We start from the raw sequence: 19,901 nt of genomic DNA, 5'->3' as shown, positions 1-19,901 counted from the left end.
GCTGATCAATATCTAGTGTATCTATACTATTCCTGGAATTAGTCATAAGGTCCAATAAGCATCTGTCAAAACATTCTCCAGTTAGTGAAGTTAAACTAATTGGCTTGTAGTTTTACAACTAGTCTCTATTTCTTTTCTTATAAATAGGAGATACACATGATCATTTCAATGATTCAGGGACCTTACCCTTTTTCAATAGTTTATTAAATATTAAAGTTAATCTAGGTGTAAGTATACTCTTTGTAGTAAGTAACAGATTGGCTGGAATCAGGTCCAGGCCCATGGATTTCATATATTTTAACTTTGAAAAGACAGTATGACTGATTCAGATATATTTGGACAAGACCCTGTCACTAAATTACATTGCCAGTTACCCATGATAGTCAAGCCAATGTTAGTGTAAAAAATATTAAATTTGTTAGCTATCCTACTAAAATCTCCAGTGGCTTCATTATCAGTTATTAGTGTAAATGTTGAACTGTCTGTCTTGCCTGACTTTTTTATATATTTATAACATTCTTTCTTGTCTTACAATTGCAGATCATCTTACTTTCATAACAAACCTTGATGTCCTTAATTTTATTTTTTTAAAACCCTAATATTCTTGTTAAGTATCTTCCTATTGATGTCAATTAGACATTTCCTAAATGTTTTATAATTTCTCTCTTTTTTTTTTAATTGTTTTATTAAGGACTTATTCCACCTATACAGTAATGGGGACTTGTTATTCTCTCTTCTCACAGAGGAATAAACACAAGCCTGCAGATATTTTTTAATAATTTGATATCCATATCACTTGTCTAATCTCTGTGCCTGAGTTGACCAATCAATCTTTGTTAACGCAAAGGTAAATTTTATAAGGCACCTTTATCAATCTTTAATCTTTATAGTATATTCATACTTCCTTAGTCAGTTATTTATCCATTTTCCAATATATGGACTGACACTTGATGTCTAAAATGAATGAATAATAGTCAAATGGGAACAGAGTTAAATACCTTTGCTACATATAAGCAAATAGGGAGCATGTAATTTAGATGAATGCAGTTTCAGTGAACACAAAAAGAGTGGGTGCTGTACACCAAAAATATTTTTGCCACCAGTGGAGTTTGCTGTTTTCTCCATTGTTGTGTGACCGCAAAGTGGGTATATATAAGTCTGGGGTATGTAACTGCACACATAGGGGGTGCAGGGGAGCAAAAAAAAACAAAATATATATATACATATATATATATATATATATATATATATATATATGGTTTACTATTGAAATGTCGAACGGCACTACATCGACTGTATTATAGTCGAACACGGAAGTTCGAAAATAGTAATGTCGACGACAAAAAAACAATCTAGGACTGTGTTTTAACATGGGTCGAGGTAGGGGAGATGTTTGTAGTTCTGAATAATACTGAACACCTACCTCGACCCATGTTAAAACCATTCATAGATTTTTTTTTTGACGTCGACATTACTATTTTCGAACTTCCGTGTTCGACTATAGTACAGTCGACGTAGTGCCATTCGACATTTTAATAGTAAACCTATATATATATATATATATATATATATATATATATATATATATATATATATATATATATATATATATATATATATATATACAAATATTTTTTCCCCTCATATACAGCTATTCCTTTAGCGGAAGGAATTGAGATATTGAAGAATTACTGTATTACACAGGTTTTAAGTAATTTTACAATTGACACATTGTGTATTTAACCAAATTAGTCTTAAATAATAATTATGGGGAGCTGTGGGGACCAATATTGTCATAACTTACAAAAAATAATTACGTCTGACTAGGAGGACAAGTAAACACATTATTGATGATCATTTCTATGGAAGGATATTGAGTTTAAATTTTATTAATGTGTTGAATATATAAAAACAATTATTGAATTTCTGAAATGTACTTTTTAGTAGTTAAATGGTACTCTGGTGGTGGTGCTGCGGTAGCATTGTCGCCTCACAGTTAGACGTTGCCCATTCGATTCTCACCACCACGACCAAAAACTAATAATCCACAAGAAAGGACAGATAGATCCACACAGAAGTAAATAATTTAGCGCTTTCGTTTTTTAATAAAAACTTCATCAGAATCACCTGATGAAGTTTTTATTAAAAAACGAAAGCGCTAAATTATTTACTTTTCTGTGGATCTATCTGTCCTTTCTTGTGGATTATTACCATTCAATTCTCAGTTAGAGCGTCTTCTGTATGGCGATATGCATAAATGGGCGTTCTTTCGTTGAAGGTTGTGTGTTAGGCCCAGCAAGCCAACATGTAAAAATCTACTGCCAATCATTAGCGGACCGGAGTTCTGCTGTGGCGACCCCTAACCGGGAAAAGCGGAAAGAAACAAACAAACTTTTTAGTAGTTAAATGGGAGATTAATTTTTAAATGTTGCAATCACAGGTAACAGTGTAAATGGTAAAACTGGATCCTGATTTTATAGAAAATCAACATTTATAAATATGTAAATACTGACAGCAAACATCAATGTTCATGAAAAATAATATCACTAGGGTTTTTCTCCCATGCTCACTCTGGGTAAAGCTTTCTAGACCTCCTATGATTCACTTCCACACCAATGATCATAAAGAAAAGATTTTGTCAAATTTGTTGGCTCCTTGAAAAGAAACAAAGGTGGCAGAGTAGCAGTGTGTTGTAATCAGGATTATTCAGCTGAAACAAGGCAGAGAGTACAGCTTTTTCTCATGCAATGACACTGTGCAAGAGAGTGAATTTTAAATTTAAACATTTGTACCTAGCCTGCGTCAGAAAAAACTGTCCTGATGGTGCAGTCATATTTTATACTCCTGAAGGTGCAGAGTCTATGCTTCATCCACTGCCTCATGATGGAGATGAGGGCTCATTGCAAACTGAATTTGGAATACCTCAGAGGACCACTCTCCAGACACTTCTGGGCAGCCTAGAAGGAACAAATGAAGCTTTTCCTTTTTTAGGAGGACATTAGAAAGACAATAAGCAGCTTTTGCAGTGAATCAGAAAGGAGGTAATACAGAAAACTTCTAGTAAAGACCATGAGACTCTGTCAATGAAGGCTGATCTAAAACACTGATTTTATTTTTTGAGTGGCATTTAGATGACTGGATACTTGGTATATTGTGATTTACCTGAACCAAATGCAAGTATAATATTTTTTCTACACAAGCTCTGTGATGAATATGTAACTGCTGAGGACTCACTAATTTCAATGTAAGTTAATTTTCCTCTATTCAACGTAATGTGCATTTGAAATGTAAAGCTTTGGTTATGTAGTGCTGCTTACCCTTTAGGATTCAATCTTTGAAGACCATATTTGTGTCTGTACTACAGACAATAATTAAGGGGAGGATTCAGTAATAAGGGAATTATTGTCTCCACCTGCCTGTTTAAGCAGACAAAGAAATGTATTGGCTCAATGAACAAAAGAATCATTTAAAGGAACTTTATAGGGCTGGATCTAAATTGAGCTAAAACAAATTAGGCAAAGTAAAACATTCCATTTAAAAAAATAGCATATTTTTCTTTAGATGAGAATACATGAAATAAATGTGAAATGCATAAGTTCTTCATAGGTTCATAGGTGTGTACTAACAAATGGCCCTGGAGCCTTTACAAGCCTAGTCCATAGGATTACCCTGGCATCATGCCACCAGACCTTAGTTCCCAGTGCCTCTGTTGAGTAGAGCAACTGAAGTGATCCCCAAGGTGAATTTTCTATTTCCCATCCACTCATCAAGATTTCTCTTGAAGAGGGCCAGTGAGGTGCTCTGTTTGACATATGTGGGAAGTCTGTTCCATAGCATGGACAGTCTCTGGGTTATGAACCTGTCCCTCCAGCTTGTTCGTTTGATTGTGGTAATGAGGTTGAGGTCTCTGGAGAGTGTGGTGTGGAGGGATTGGGATTTCCTTAGATGTAGCATTTCTAACAGAGCTGGGTCAGACATGGCTTTGTAATTCAAGCAGATATTGCCTCTAACTATGTGATATGAGACAGAGAATAGTTGGAGTTTTTTGAGTCTGTCCATATAGGACAAGTGTTTAAGGCCTAGGATCCTCTTTGTGAGGTACTTTTGTGGCCTCTCCAGTTGTTGCAGGTGTCTAGTGAGGTATATGCCAAATGGGGCATTGTACTCGATGATTGGCCTAATGAGGGAAGAGTAGAGGGAGACAGTGACCTCTTTCTTCCTGGATGCAAAACCCTTAGTAATAAGATATGCCACATAGAAGGACTTACTGACCACAGTGGCAATGTGGTAGTCAAAAGAGAGGTTCCTGTCAACCTGTGTTCCCAGATCTCTTATAGCACCTTCTGTGTTCAGTGGACTACCATCAATGTGGTAATTCATGGGAACTGGGTTTTTCCCAAAGGGGATGATAACACATCTTTTGGCACTGAGTTTAAAGCTATGGTTCTGACACCAGTCATTGGTCTCAGTGAGGCCTTTCTATAGGATGTCAGCATCACTTGGGGAGATAATATAGCTCCCAATTTGCAGTCTTTTGCAACATTTGTCAGCCAAAGTCCCTTCGTGTTGGCCTGGACTTCAGAGAAGTAGATACCTAACAGGAGAGGACCCAGGACCAAACCCTGTGGGACTCCACTCATGACTGGTTGTCAGTCTGACTTGGAGTTAGCTACTTTCACACTGTGAGTTCTATCTGTGAGCCAGTTTGCAACCCACCTAGTGATATAGGGGTTGATGCCTAGCTTAGTAAGCTTTTCTATGATTCCTGAGTGGGGAATGGTATCAAAGGCTTTGGCCAGATCAAGGTAGGCTGTATTAACCACCTTGCCATTATCCACAGCTCTGGTGACTGACTCAAAGAAGTCGACCAGGTTGAGCATGCATGATCTACCCTTCACAAAACCAAACTGTTTGGGATCCAGAGTATGGAGATTCCCTATATCCTTGTTTATTAGTTCCATGATGATGCATTCCATAGCTTTGCATATCAGACTCGTCAGGTTAATGGGGGATAGTTCCAGGGTCTGTAGTCACTCCTCCTTTGTGGAGAGGGATGACTGTAGCAGTGTGCCATTCGGTAGGTACAAAGCCTGAGGTGAGGCTGTGATTGAACAGGGCACACAGGTGCAGTACCAGTTCACTCTGTAGTTCATGTAGAACACAGCCAGGGATATTGTCAGGTCCCATAGAAGCTGTATTCTTAGCCTTGGACAGTGCTGTTTTAACCTGTGCAGCAGTAATACTGGGTGCCTGGGAATCTACTGGTATTATGATTGGTCCTTTGGTGGGGGAGAGAGGGGTAAAGTTGGCACTGAATCTGTTGGCCAGTATATTGGCAATATCTGTTGGCTCGGTATAGGAGGTACCATTGTGCAGTAGCTCAGAGCAAATCTAGGTATTGCCATGGAGATTCTTTACATAACCATAGAAGGCCTTGTGGTTGTCTTTACTATCTGCTGTAATTCTGTTTTCATAGCTAGCTTTAGAGGATTTGATGAGGGATCTGAACTTTTTGTTGAGGCTGATAAGGGAGTCTTTCCCATCTTGGGACTTCACCTAATTCTGCATCAGTTTCCTCCTTCTGTTGTATATTTTGTTTATGGCAGGGGACCACCAGATTGGCCTTCTTTTTTTGTTGGAAACCATCTTGGTTCTATTGGGTATGGCGAGATCCATGGATTTGTGTACGTGTTCGTACAGTGCATTGGTATATGATTTGGCGGTTATGCAACTATTCTCCATTTGCATGGGTGCCGTGAAGTTAGCCACCTCTGTTTTTAGGAGCCCAACATTAGCTTTGGAGATGTTTTTCATGGTGGTTGCCTGTGTGGGGTGGGTGGGAGGGATGTGGATTTCCAAGGTGATTAGTTTGTGGTTGGATCTAACCAGGGAGGAGTTGACTAATGCTGTAGAGCAATGGTTGCCCATGTTAGTAATGACCAGGTCAAGGATGTTGCTACCTCTAGTGGGGGTAAGAATGAGCTGGTCCTGGGAATTGTAATTAATGAATTCCCGGAAATGTTGGGCATGTGTATTGGTACATGAGTAGTTTTCCCAGTTAATGGAGGGGTAGTTGAAGTCACCCAGAGTGTTAGGTTGGACCCTAATATTCTCCAGGGTGCTTAGGAACGTAGAGTGTGAGTCTTGGGACATGGTTGCAGACCTATAGCAGGCTATGACCTGGATCTCTGTCTTACCCAATGTTAGCTGCACCTGAAATATCTCTGATGCATTTTGTTGGTCTACCAGTTTGGAGGTGTGCACATCCTTTATGAATAAGGAAACACCACCACCTTTGGAGCTTCGGTCCAAGTCCTGGGGCCGAAAGGTGTGGAATGCGTTATAGCCTGGTAGTGCAGGGGTAATTTCTGCTGTCTTGAACCAGGTCTCTGTTACAGCACAAATGTCGATGTTATCCATTTTAGAGAGTGCTTTGAGTGAGTGCATTTTGAGATTTAGACTTCTAGCGTTGAGCAGCATGACCCTCAGATTGCATTTGTTTGTAGCTGTTACAGTGGTAATTTGGTCTTTGGAACACCACCTAAAAAAGGCACTATAGGGGTGGGAAGAGCCTTGGCCAGCATTGAGTCAGCCTTGTGAGAGGATTAATGAATAAGACTAAAGAGTCTGCAATGTTTGAAGGATATTTAATATTGTGGGGAAAAGACGTTTTGCCATACTTAAATTATTTTTTGTTTGGACCTCAGTTTTTAACTCAAAGAGTAAAATATGTTGGTCATTAAATGCAGCTATGCTAGTGATTTGTTGTAAGGAGTGGAAAGGAGACTCTGAAATGGTACAGCCAAGACTGCAGTAAATATTCATCAAAAAAATGTCTGTTCTTTTAAAGACAAGTTGTCTCCTACCTGGAAGTGTATTAGAGAAAATTGAAAATATGATATTGTAATTATTGAAAATGTATACAAATTATTGTTGAGAGTCATTGTTACTTTTCAGATTTAGGCTGTTTATGAGGTCATAAGACGTTTTATAGAATTTAGGATGTAAGAAATGGCCTTCACAAAGTTGACAAATGATGCGACAGAAGGTAGTACAATGTTTTACTTACTTATGAATAAAGCACCCAATGCAGCTTGTATCACTAAATGTTAAGATGATACACAAACTTACTACAAGAGACAAAGGCACTAACTTGCTTGAATTAATTGTTGCAAGAATGTGAGCTACATGTAACAGAAATGTCTGGAAGCCTGAAGATTTGTAGAGATTAGTGTACTGGGATCAATAAATGATAGGAGGAAAAATAACGACAAAGATACAATATATAGACTGAGGTATGGATGATGGTATAACAGGGAACTAAACTATACATTAATATATAACCCAAAGGCTTTAAAATGTACACTTTCCAAAGGAATTAATGTCTGCAATGAGTTTTATGGGGTATAGAAAATAGGCAAGAACATCCAGATAAAAATGGAGTCATAAGTAAACTATTTAAAATGTTAAAAGAAGAAATTGGGAAAGAGACAAGTAAATTTAGGGTTATAACTCATTCCCTCCAATGGAGCTCTGAAAGTTTGTACTGTAACTTCCGATGGGCGGAGCCTAAGCTTTTTGATGTATTCAAATTATGTCCTCACACGTCAAACAAATTTTTGTATCTCTGGAACCATTGGGGTTACTAAAAAAGTGTAAGGGGAAAACTCTTCAGCACAAACTGTTTTTATAGTGGTGGTATTCTTTAGGTTCCAAGTCTTAAAATGGATTTTATATGTCACAGTAAACACAGTAATAATTAAGTTAGTAATCTTTTGTAAACAACTAACAATATCTCAGCAACCATTAAAGTTATACACCTACTGTCAAAAGCATCTTGTTCATCCAGCTGAGAGCTTTCATATGAGGATAATGAATTCTGTCTGTGTTACTTGATTGCTGAAATATTTAAGAAAACAAAAAACATGAAATCAATAATATATGAACAATAAATATCTCTTTACCTGCACTAGAAAGAAGCAAAATATCAATATAATTGCTTTTGCCATTGCATAAGTTTTAAGATGAAATATTTTAATACTTTGTATGTAGCATGATTTTGGAATTATTAATGCAAATATAACAAATAATATCTGATGCCTAGATGCATCAGTAGGATGTAACTGAAAAAACACCTGGAGGTGTCACTCGACTGTAATGAGTTAAGTATTACAATTACACATGCAGACTGCACAAGTTATCTTACCTCCAAGACATGGCACTTGGGCCCAGTATATCTATGGGATATCTGCTTCTTGCTCAAGCAGCTTACTCGTCAACCATTCAAGCTGCAGACCTTGTTGAATTGAAGTTCTTGTTTCAGAAGACTCTCTTTTATTTGGAGGTTACTTCAGCTAGAAGAATTTCTGAGTTAAAGGCTCATTCAGTTAAATCTCCTTGATTTGTTTTCCACAGGAAAAGGTGGCACTGGGAAGTAAACCATCTTTATGCTCAAAGTAGCCACTGAATCTAATTTTATTTATTTTGAGTCTATCAGTTTTCGTGGATTTTTCCAACAATATTTTAATCATGATGAATATCTGCCCATTGTATGAATATGCACAACAGTTTAGATTTATCTTAATCCTTTTTATCCCCCTCTGCCTAACAACAATCAGTGCATTTTCTCTTGATCAACCTATTTGTTCTCCCATGTGTTGAGAACTGATCTCACGGGCCTGCCATCCAAGCCTGCATCATGGTTTTCCTCATTTTTATCCCTAAACCCACCTCTGTGGTTGATGTTTGTAGATACAGAAGCAAAGGTCTATAATGTCTTTCATACTGGGGCATGCACATACCTCTCTCCCAACCCCTTTTACATAAATAAATTAGATATGTGGCCGCACAACTGTGGAATATGGGCGAACACCTCACACTGTCTATCTCTTCATTTCATTTTATTTATATCACTGCATTACAAAAAAAGAGACAGACATTCACCTTTTTTTCTATGGAACTATAATTAACAAGGAGTATGGGGTCCTTGCCTCCTGATAACTCATTTTTTTTGTGGGAGGTCCTAGGTTTGTGTCGTTAGTGGTTCTTGTGTTAGTGGAGTCACTCAACTGACTTCTCTCATTGACTTTACTATCTAAATAAAGAGAATTAAAGACAACTTTAATTAAGGATAGCAAAAATATATGCATATATGTTTACATATATACAGAAAAATGTACAGCAGTCCTAATATAATACACGCAGCACAGTAATAAAGTACTCCTTTCACTTTGTAGGACATTTGTCTTTAGTTAGAGTGTTTCCCATTCTTATCTCCTTAATGTCAACAGGACACACAGGCTTTACAGATGTACAATAAAGGAATCATAAATTATTAGAATTAAAGAAGTTATTGCTTTGCAAAGTGTTTGACACTCTTATCCAGAATGTTCCACCAAGAAACCATTGGTATTGCACCAAGTTATTTTGGAATACTCATTAGTTCTTGTGTGCAATCTGTTTAGAGTCCCTTGGAGGTATTCTTTTGCTCTGCATCTTTTCAGTCAGAATAATTCATCATTATTTTGTTATATTTGTGCCAAGCAAGATATACATAACACAAAACACAACAGTGTCTCTGGGAAACAAATTAGCATCTGTATACTGACTCACAGGAAGACAGTAGTTACCAGTAGAAACATCAGTGTTGCGAGTTTCATTTCTTTCATTTTTTCTTTCTTTCCTTCCTTCACGTTTTTGCTCCCACCCAGCATGGATAACTATCAGCTAATGACACTACCTCTCCTTCTGCTTAACCCACCTGTGAAGCAACCAACCTTCCCTCTGGACTAGAGCTGAAAAAGTGGGGTCGCAGTTGTCAAAGTAGTTACCCATCTTTGAAAGAATGAAGTAGAAAAGGAAACATCTCAAGACAATGTTATCTGTTCTTGCCCTGTTAGTAGTAACAGCAGCAGCAACCCCATGACATCTTTGCCAGTCAGTCAAAGATAAGATGAGAGAAAACATTGAATAATAGGTGTTTATCAGACATTATGGTCACTTCAGGTTCCCCTTTTCTGTAGACATGGAACAACACATCTGATCAGCACCCTCACCCCATTAAATTTATCACAACACTTCCTTGATTCAGCTTCACAACATGGAAGAGCAATATGGCTACATGCTGTGTCTTTTTTTTGTATGTATGAACTTAAGACTTAATAACACTGGAGTACAAAAGCAGATTGATAACTTCTGCTTGGTCACATCATCATTATTACATATATACATCTGAAGTCCACTGTAGGTTTACAGATAGGATCATGGGAATGGTATCAGGCAAGTGAGCACAGGCTCCATAAGAGGCCTAGCCATATACATCTTTAAAGAGATACACTTAAAAGTTCTTGTCAGTGTTTACTTAATAGTGCATACATCACATCATCATCATTACATATATACATCTGAAGTCCACTGTAGTTTTACAGATAGGATCATGGGAATGGTATCAGGCAAGTGAGCACAGGCTCCATAAGAGGCCTAGCCATATACATCTTTAAAGAGATACACTTAAAAGTTCTTGTCAGTGTTTACATCCTAAATCAAGCAGAGCACAACACATGACTACCTCAGTGTAAATGTGTGTCTACCTGTCTCATCATCAGGACCAGTCTTAAAGTGAGACAAAGTACTGCTTTGCTTGACCTGTAGTGGTAACTCACTCTTTAGGCTGGTAATATATTCAGTTAGAAATTCTTCTCTCCAGTGCGTCTTGTTTATTTGTTGGTGTAAGTTTAAGTCCCTAGTTCAGGTGTTTGTATAGTCGCTGATTTTGCTGGATAAGAATGTTAGCCCCTTTGTGAAGAAATAGGAGGTCAAATAGGAGTAGGTGATTTATGCTCAAGAAACGAAACAGAAATCACCTCAAAGCAACCTGTTGGCTACTAAGTATAACAAGGGCTCTGCTAACCTATTTGGAATGTTGAAGAATTTAAGGCCTTTATTTATTTATTTGCCTAAGAATTACTGAGGCATTTCCAATGTAAGAATATGCTTGGACATGTACATACAAATAGGGGCACTGAATTCAAGGATGGGTCTGAAAAAGAAAAGTGCAGCTGTAAGATGACTTCTTTGGATCTTGAAGATATTCTCTTGGAAATTAGCTGGGCCATACAGAATGGTTTCCTAACTATGATGGAAACATGATTGTCGAATCAGAGGTATTTGTCTCTATACCTACCCAGGTCTCTTATGATCAAATCTGTTTGAAGAGGAGTAACACTTATATGAAGTGGAAACAGATTTTTTGCTGAATACTACTATGTTGCACTTTTTTTGCATTTAGCCTGAGAGTGTTTTCAGTACACCAAATATGTGCATATTCCAGTCCTTTTTGGAGCAGTTTTGTAACAGTGGAGGTTATGTTAGCTTCAAAAAGTACAGGCTCTTTCTGATAAATCTCATTGTCTGGTTTTCTACATATCTTTGAATAGTATTAGCACACAAATCTACTTTGAAAGTCTGACATTCATTTCATTGATTGATTTTTTTCCATATACCCTAGGATATCAGCAAACACGGTCAGCCACACTTCAGAAATATTGGCTTGGGTGTTTGCAAAATAAATATCAAACAGGAGGGGAGCCGACACTTACTCCTGCAGTACCCCACTAGTTACAGTTTTAAATTCAGAGGGGACAAGTGATTTTTGCTACTTGGTATCCGTTGGATGGCAAGTTTGCCATCCAGTGGATAAGGTTAGCAAATGATTTTTGCTGAAAGAGAGACCCAGTAATTATTACTAAGAAACCAGTGCAGAGTGCCAAATTAAGGCAGAGCTACTGTAGGGCAATGGACTGTGTAGGCAGCCAGGGGGCTGAAATGTTAATTTATAACTAGTCAATTTTAACAATGTAAGAAGAAAAACATCAGCAAAATAAAGATGATACTAGGAAAAGTTGATTTTAGCTAGCAATATAAGCATTTTTGGAGGTAGGAATGTTTCCCTGTACCAACTCCAGTTTAGTTACCTATACTAAATGCAAAGTCACTTATCCTTGGCAATAAGGGAAAGGCACTGCAGACTCAGAAATGTAGACATAGTATGTTTCTAACATGGATTTGAATCAGAAATTTGCAAAATGCTATCTCAAACAAGATGACCTTGATGAAAACTGTTTATCCAAGACTGCAGTTCACAGCAGTACAGTAGTGTTTGCAGGATGTCTAGGGTGTTTGCCCCTACTGTTATTTACTACTTGCACCCTGCGACCCAAGTGGGGAGGGGAAAATGCAAGTTAGCCTGCTAGCCACCATGACAGAAAGAACATGTTATTTAAAAAATCACATTTATTTTTGGATTTGCCAGATAGCTGAACTTTCAGTATTGCACAGTAAATGTTTATATATATATATATATATATATATATATATATATATATATATATATATATATTATATTATATTATGTATCACATATCATATATTATATATTATAAGTAAAGAAATCTATCTTAAAGCCATATCACGTTAAGTTTGATATTCATTTCATTGACTGCTTGAACTAGACACCCTTGGGAACACGGGTTGAACTTGACTAGGCTTGTAAGGGCCCTGGGCCCATTAGCCTAGTAACCTCCAATGATCCTATGATCCCTTCCGTATACCACAGGATATCTGCAGCATAATTTAAATATAAAAGATTATGAGCAGATCTCCAATAGTAACCACATCATGGCTGCCAAGAGATTCACTTCAAGACTGAATCTTTATCATCTGAGACCTGAAGATAATTCTTTGATGTGCACAAAGCTGTATCTGTTCCATGTGCTACTAGTTACAACAAAAAAGAAACAAAAAGCACAAAGTGTTTTGCTGGCTTTCAGGCAACACATGTCAGGGCAATACTTTAGCACAAAGTCAGGGCTAGAGTGCAGGCATAGCATGCAGAAATAAAGCTGTTATTTTAAGTGTGCCAGTGTGGTCTGCTGAGTGGCTCTGTCATTTCTTAGTGACCAGTACAAGACCTGGTGTTAACAGTACTTAGGGAAGGTGTTTAACAATTGTTAATATTGGGTCAAGTGCTACTGAAGCATTCAGCTAGTTTGTCTTTTTGCAAGTATTGGAGCATAATCACAACACTTCATGTATTACAATTTTTGTCTAACCATTTTTTCCTTTTTGCATTTTCTTTGCACATATAAATCATGTACTAGTATTTCACCACTTCCTCTGCTATTCAGTTTCAAAATCTATTGTACTTACAATTTTCTTATCTAAATAATGAAGTGCTATTAGCATTACGCTACATGCAGACATGGTCTGTGGGTGTTGAATATATGGTTTGCTTAGTACTGCTCTATGTAAAATTTTTCTTTAACTGTATTTTGTGTGATGTCACTGCGACATGCACTTTATATAGGTCACATCTGTATTCCCCAATCATTTTTGAAAAACAGACATTTTATCTGTAATTCATATGCCTAATTATTAATAATAGTGTCAGTGGTGCAATAGGTAGCACAGTCACCTTTGGTACAAAAGGCTATATGTTCTATTCCCACAGCAGGTAGTGCAATGGCTGACAGTGCAGCAAAGCATAAGAGGTGTGCTGCACTCCTGAGTGTATCCTCTTTCAGATGAGATGTGCAACTGAGGTCCCCATTAGCTTGAGTTGGTGGTAGCTCAAGTGATTGCAAAAGATCTCATAACACCTGTCGAAAAGAACTGAGGAAGTTCTGCAATGCACTTTGCAAGTTTTCCCTAGTAGTGGAAGTTTCACCTTCGGTCCCCCTGAAAAGAGGCAAGAAACCTGGTGGGACTAAACTCGTCAACAAAGGACAAATAAATAAGATAAAACAAAAGTAAGCTTTTGGTGCTGTACTACCAGCAAGCAGTTAGCAGTGAAAAAAGCAATCTATCCTCAAGGTGGCACCAGAGGATGGCTAAATGACTTGGTATTCTGCAAACAAGGTCGCTGACAAGCCTGCTTATCAGAAGACAGAAAAAGGTAATGAACAAATGTTGTCTAATTCAAACAGATTTATTAGAATGTTGTACTCTGGGAGTAGACATAAAGGCATTATTAGACATTCTCCAAAATACACATACATTGGTATACTGTCTGCCTTACAAACCAGACAAGATTGTAGAACTCAAATTGAAAAGCAACAAATAAAGGTACAGAATGAAGTGCACTATTAAAAAAACAGAACTGAAACATATCAAGTGGATGTTTAATTCTCCTAAAGATTTGCATGCCAACTGATTTTTTCTTGTTATACAGCTGTTTTTCAGTTTTGTCACTATGTTCTTCTTTGACAGCACACATGACTTCTCTGCTGCTGCAATGGACATCACTAGCCCAATATCATGTCCAGTCTGCGGCCAGTTGTACTAGTCATGAGTGACTATGTCTTGGTAATGGAGAAGGTTACCCAGTATAGCTCTCCTGGTACTCAAAGTTTTTCACTGTAGTGTTGGTGTGCAATGCATGGAACTTGGCAATTATGTACACAGTGGTAGGCATGCATGCAAAAAAGGTCATTGCCCTTCCCCCAACAAAAAGCCACTGTCTAGTCTAGTGCCTGGTGTTCACCAGTTGCTTGTCTCCCTGCATATCTAAATGGCAACAACTCCTGAAATATCCAGTTATTACTGCCTGGTTGGTACCTGATAGCTTGGAATTTTCCTGCTAAACACCGAATACTATCTCAACAAGCAAAAAAATTACTGTTATACTATTCTAGTTCAATGGTGTATTACTTTTAACATAAGCCCATATTACATATCAAATTACTCTTTTCATAACATTAAAGACAAAGTACATGTCTGAAGTGGTTGTAGTACTTAACTTAATTTTCTCATAGTATAGTATTATCAGTGGTATGCAAAATTCCCAATACCACAAGCATCATGAGTAATAAACATTAGTGGTATGTATAATCCCAGTCCTACAACCTTACTGATTAATATATGAGTCAAAAATAGTCAAGGAATTCAGGAGCACGTGGGAAAACATAAAACAGTTCTTCAATAGGTGAAAACTTCAAACTATTGGTTAAGAAATATTTGTAGTTTAAGTAGTAAGAAAGCAAACAAGCAAGCCAGGCAAGCTAAAGTATGGTTCTCTGCTTCTAAGGTTTACATTTCCTATCTTAACCTGTCTTATTAGGCTTTACTTAGTGTACTGAACTGTTATTTTACTGTTTCAATGTAGTTGTCAGGACTGTATACTACAATCACAGAAGTCTGAAAAAGTAAGTGAGTCTTCTAAAAATTACAGCAAAGTTCACATTAAAAGTGCTTCTTGGAGGAACGCAGGATATGTATACACTCACACACACACACACACACATATATATATATATATATATATATATATATATATATATATATATATATATATATGTGTGTATGTATGTATGTATGTATGTATGTATATAGACTTACAATTAGTATGTTGAATGTGCCTTGTGTGCAATTGATATGTGCAGTAGTCGGAATGCAGAAAACCCTTTTGTAGACGGTTGTAATATCTGTTCTGGAAGACCGAAGACTGCGACAGTGCAGATCAGGAGATTTACCATTTTCCACACTGTAGTGCGATCTCGGAGTTGGAATATATAAATGGCAGGGGGTGGGGTGGGGGGTGGTAGGGCACAACCCCCCAGGAGGGGGGTGCAGAGGGGTTCGCCCCCTGCAAAAACATGACTGTCAGCGCTTTGTGGTATGGATCTGGTCCATATGTACTGCTGCAAAGGGGACACCGGAGTGCAGAAGTTGAATTTGACTTCACCTGCATTAGTGTCCGATATTTCACCCTACTTTGTATTCTAAACATCGAACATGTAAACCACATTTTTGATAGGTTTACATTCTGATGTTCAGTGTTTTAATAGTCAACGATATATATATATATATATATATATATATACATATATATATATATATATATATATATATATATATATATATGTGTGTGTGTGTGGGTGTGTATGTATCTGTAAGTATTGTTAATATTATCAACAGTGAACGGTTGTCAGATAAAGTAAAATCCCTGGGCAAGGGTCATATTCCCCTTCACTAGAGATTTTACTTTATTGCCTAATGGTTGAGTGATTGAGTTAGTGTATATAATTTGCAAGGGGTGTGGGGAGGGTGCAGTGTTAGGGGCTTGCTTCCTGCAAAACCCTGCTTTTCTGAAGGCACATTCTGAGGAGTTAGCTCAGAGCTTGCAAAGAAGGTGTCGTCGGTTTCCCACTCAATGTTATGGTGTTGATGTAATGCTAAATACACTATTCCCACTAAATCCATATGTAAATATATATATATAGTTCCACTTTTCTTGAAATACTGAAATCTCGAATTTCAGTATCTCGAGACCATAAAGTCGAATTTGCAAAACAGCGAAAGTGAATAATCGCGAATCCGACTAAGTCGAATTCGCTGTTATGGCTTTACGTTACATGACGTGTAGTGTATTGTGTGGCTGGTGTCTGATGTATTGTGTGGATTTAGGTGGTATTTGAGGTAAGTGAGTGTTTTGTAAGGGTTTTGGTAGGTGTTTGAGTGTATGTGAGTGTGTTTATATATATATATATATATATATATATATAGATATGGATATATAGATATGTATATGTATATATATATCTATATAGAAACACCTGTGCTTTGAAGAAGAGGGAATTTTCTGAGATACAGCAGTTTTTAGTATAAATTTCCCTCATACTTCTCATATTGCACTTAAGTCTATCTACAGGGCTTTCAGTCCTGTAGGCCTGGCAAAACTATATATTTTGGATCCCAAGGTCTCTTAATTATCCCATCCTGCAACTTAGAGTCTTCTGGTTGTTAAACTTTCAGCAGTCCATGTTTGTGGAATCTAGATCCTGGCTGACGCTGGAATCAATTTGGCTAGTTTTAAGATGGGACTAACAACAGTCTTGTTCGAAGTAGGTTTTACTTGACAACATCTTTTAATTAGATTTCTCTGTTTACCAGCTGTTATGCTTTCAGCTGTTGTATATCATGACTCTTTCATTCTTGCATTTGGCAATGTTTTTCTGCTGGAGTCAATAATGTTCACATATTTGTTTTAGCTCTTTGCTATATTTCTGTTTATTGATTTTTTTTGATCTTACCAATTTGTGAAATGCCTGAATTCAGCCACTTAAATAAAGTTTAAACTGTAGTTAAACTTGTGCAGTTCCTAGGAGTGTGTCTAAGTTCTCAAATGCACACAACAGGTAGACTAGTCTTTTAGGTTGTATAACCATGAGAGAGAGTAGAAAATTATTTCACTTAGGATTCAAAAGATGTATAATAAACTGTAGTTATTCATTCCACTGTATTAAGACAGTAGGACCTCTGTAAAGAAGGTTTCATTATAAAACATTTACATCGCTCAAAAGCATCTTTCAGAGGAGATACATAACTGTCAGGGCTCACCTCACACACTGATGATAAAGAAGGGTGGATGTGAGGAAGTTGGTATGGAAATGGTTGTGCATAAAGAAGTGATTGAAAGCTGTGCTGTATTTTCGAATCCATCCATCCATCCATTCATCCACATCTCCCCTTTTCTCATTTTTGCATGTAGGGTCAACGTGGCATATCCAGAGTAGCCATCATCACCTAGAACCATTGTTCACACCACAAAGGCTAGCCCTGATGTGGTTTGCATGTGATAAAAGGACCACTAAGATTACAGCTAACCATTTTTTAGTATAAGGAGCCAATTAAGTGAGACAGGTGAGACTTTAAATGCTAAGATGTACATTCTCCTGCTGTCCCATATTATTAAGCTTGGGCTAAGCAACTACTCCACTTTTGTTTCATAATGTTCTTTTCTAAACAATACAAGAGAGACATATTTCTAATGTTGTGCTAAATGTCTTTATAAATCCAAAACAGCAAACATGGTGCAGTATATCTATTCCATTTGTAAAAACGCAATACAAATCTTCAGTTTGAATAACAGAGTATATCCATTTCCCACAAAAGAAAAAAAACATTTTTGCATCAGCTGTACACATACAACAGTCTCAAAGTCTCAATGCCTTTCAAGCTATTATGCAATGCATTAGTACACACAGATTTAGCTACAAACAGGTTTCTAACACGTCAATTGTGCAACCATTTCATGAGTTCTGCCATTACAAACTGTATTTTTGCAAAGACAGCTACACACTGCACAAAGGTGGGATACTCATTGCTTTTGTTGCATGACAAAGCATTTTGTCTGTTAATGTTTCCTATTTGTGATTTGGAGTGAGTGGATGATTTATGTAAGATCTGCTTCAGGCACATCACGAGTGATGTTATGGCTGAAGTCTTCCTGTAGTCAGGAAAGACCACTAGACTGCTATGCCTTCTGTAGCACATGTACTAAGCATGCCTTTGTCCAGATTTTGTCTGCCAAGTTATTGTGTAAGGACAGCAGCCTGCTAAAAGCACCTTTGGACCATTAAAACCTGCCTTCTTTTTAACTATTTTGTAGCTGGGCTTAGATGCAGATAAGACACTATGACAATGTAGCAACACTTTTGTTGTCCACCTGCATCTTCACTGCCTAGTTCGAACCCTGTATTGGAGCTCATTCACTGTTGGGGGTCAGGGTTCTACTGTAAATAACCACACAAATTCATTCTGGTCTCACCTGAACATTCTTTGGTGTGCTAAACTGTACATCTGTATTCTAATGGTACCTAGTCCTTATGTGGAAACTGTTTAAGTGCTGTAACTCACGTAACAACATTTATGTAGATTTACAATTACCCTATATGTTCTGGTTACCAATAATGTCATAGATGTATGACTTATTCACAGCTACAGCTCTTTTGTACTTAGCTAAGGCATTATATGGTCAGCTAAGCTGTTTAGTATTAGATTTCTGCTTGCATTACAGTTTCAGTCATTCTTTTTACATTTTTTTGCCCCCAGTTGCCTGCTGATTATCAGCTTGCTCCTAGCCAAATGATCCATTTGTTCCTCATCATCAAGTGAGGGTCTGCTAACAGGGCCTATCATATACACAGACATCAGAGTTTGTTCATTTTTTTTCTTTTTGGCTCTACATCCCTGTGTCCACTTGGATCTACTAGGGCAGGTAGGATATGTAGTAAGGGTCAACACTAGTCAGTCCTTGCCTTCAGCAAGGGATGAACTCCAGCAAGTAACCTCACCCACAAAACTCAAAACAGGAGAGCTAGTTTTCCTTGTATCCATCAGAGAAATCATATCACTCATATGTGTTCCTCAGGCATGTGACCCCTCCACCTAGGAGGAGGTAAGCAGGGCATAACCTTTTACTCCTCCCTACCACTGCCTTGCTCTTGTGGTGCTGGTGCCTCCAATCAAATACCATGTGTCTGGGTCATAGTTAGGGCTTATTCCCACTGCACCACGGAGACATGCTCATCAACTTCAATCATAGATGTAAAATCAAGAGTAAAAAAATGTCTAATTATCGAAAGGTTAATACTCATTACAATGAGCCCCAAAAATGCAGAAAGAAAAAGACTAAATACACAGAACAATGAATGTTGAATGTCATTTTTCTCCATTTAAATTATTTATTTTGCTGGGGCAAGCACTCATGCAACCTGTAAACTTGCAAATACTAAATTTGAGATTGCTATACATCAGGGAAAATGGAATATTCCAAGGAACAGCAATCTTTGACTTATATGCAAGTCATTTTTGGATATTCAGTTTCTCTATTCTGTGACACACACTAAGGAGTCCCAGCATTTCAGCAGTTTTCAGTGATTTGCACAGCACCAAAATTCCCTAACAATTGTAGCTGCAGGTCTCCATAAACCATATTTGTGGGCTGCTATAGCAAAGGAGATCATTACATTAATTATATGAGTTACAATATACAGAGACATGCTTATTCTTCCACAAATATATGTGACAGTTCCTTGAATTTTGTTTCCTTTCATCCACTTGTC

At 37.4% G+C, this 19,901-nt stretch overlaps 1 protein-coding gene across 1 annotated transcript in view; it reads right to left on the bottom strand.

The window, feature by feature from the left end:
• Window positions 1–17,844: 17,844 nt before the first annotated feature.
• Window positions 17,845–19,901, bottom strand: part of LOC122810886 (zinc-binding protein A33-like) — a 126,421-nt gene continuing 124,364 nt past the window's right edge. The window contains exon 6 of the mRNA XM_044082430.1: window positions 17,845–19,901. This exon is cut by the window's right edge and continues 492 nt beyond it. The gene's annotated coding sequence lies outside the window, so the exon portion shown is untranslated.

The sequence above is a fragment of the Protopterus annectens genome, chromosome 9.part0, assembly GCF_019279795.1.
Source record: "Protopterus annectens isolate FY-2018-M chromosome 9.part0, PAN1.0, whole genome shotgun sequence".
In the NCBI taxonomy this organism is placed as follows: Eukaryota; Metazoa; Chordata; order Ceratodontiformes; family Protopteridae; genus Protopterus; species Protopterus annectens.
This window is presented reverse-complemented; position numbering and strand designations above follow the sequence as displayed.